The 879-nt window shown below is 47.8% G+C and overlaps 1 pseudogene; it reads left to right on the forward strand.

Annotated features, from left to right (window-relative positions):
- LOC105508093 overlaps positions 1 to 678 on the forward strand; it is a 6,781-nt pseudogene extending 6,103 nt beyond the window's left edge.
- Positions 679 to 879: the final 201 nt, after the last annotated feature.

The raw sequence follows: 879 nt of genomic DNA on the forward strand, positions 1-879 counted from the left end.
CAGCTGACCAGCACCGATTGACCGGCACTCCCCTGTGAGGTGACCCCAGTACCTCAGTTGAAAATGCAGAAGTCACCGGTCTTCTGTGTCGCTCGCGCCGGGAGTTGGAGACTGGAGCTGTTCCTATTCGGCCATCTTGCTCCGCGCCCCCCCATCATCTTTATAGATGAAATAGACTCCTTTCTATGAAACCGTTCAAGTTCTGACCATGAAGCTACAGCTATGATGAAAGCTCAGTTTATGAGTCTCTGGGATAGACTGGATCCTGATCACAGCTGCCAGGCCATAGTAATGGGAGCTGCCAATCGTCCTCAGGACCTTGACTCTGCTATAATGAGAAGAATGCCTACAAGATTTCACATCAACCAGCCTGCTTTAAAACAGAGAGAAGCAATCCTGAAACTCATCTTGAAAAATGAAAATGTGGATAGGCATGTAGCCCTGCTAGAAGTTGCCCAGGAAACTGATGGCTTTTCAGGAAGTGACCTAAAAGAGATGTGTCAAGATGTTGCCCTCCTCTTTGTTAGAGAATATGTTAATTCTACATCAGAAGAAAGCCATGATGAAGATGAAATTCGGCCTGTTCAACAGCAGGACCTGCGTTGGGCAATTGAAAAGATGAAGAAATCAAAGGATGCAGCGTTTCAGAATGTTTTAACACACGTTTGTTTAGATTAAGAGTAAAGATTGGCCGGGCGCGGTGGCTCAAGCATGTAATCCCAGCACTTTGGGAGGCAGAGGATCACGAGGTCAGGAGATCGAGACTATCCTGGCTAACACGGTGAAACCCCGTCTCTACTAAAACATACGAAAAACTAGCTGGGCGAGGTGGCAGGTGCCTGTAGTCTCAGCTACTCAGGAGGCTGAGGCAGGAGAATG

Source organism: Colobus angolensis, unplaced genomic scaffold, assembly GCF_000951035.1.
Source record: "Colobus angolensis palliatus isolate OR3802 unplaced genomic scaffold, Cang.pa_1.0 Scaffold158, whole genome shotgun sequence".
NCBI lineage: Eukaryota > Metazoa > Chordata > Mammalia > Primates > Cercopithecidae > Colobus > Colobus angolensis.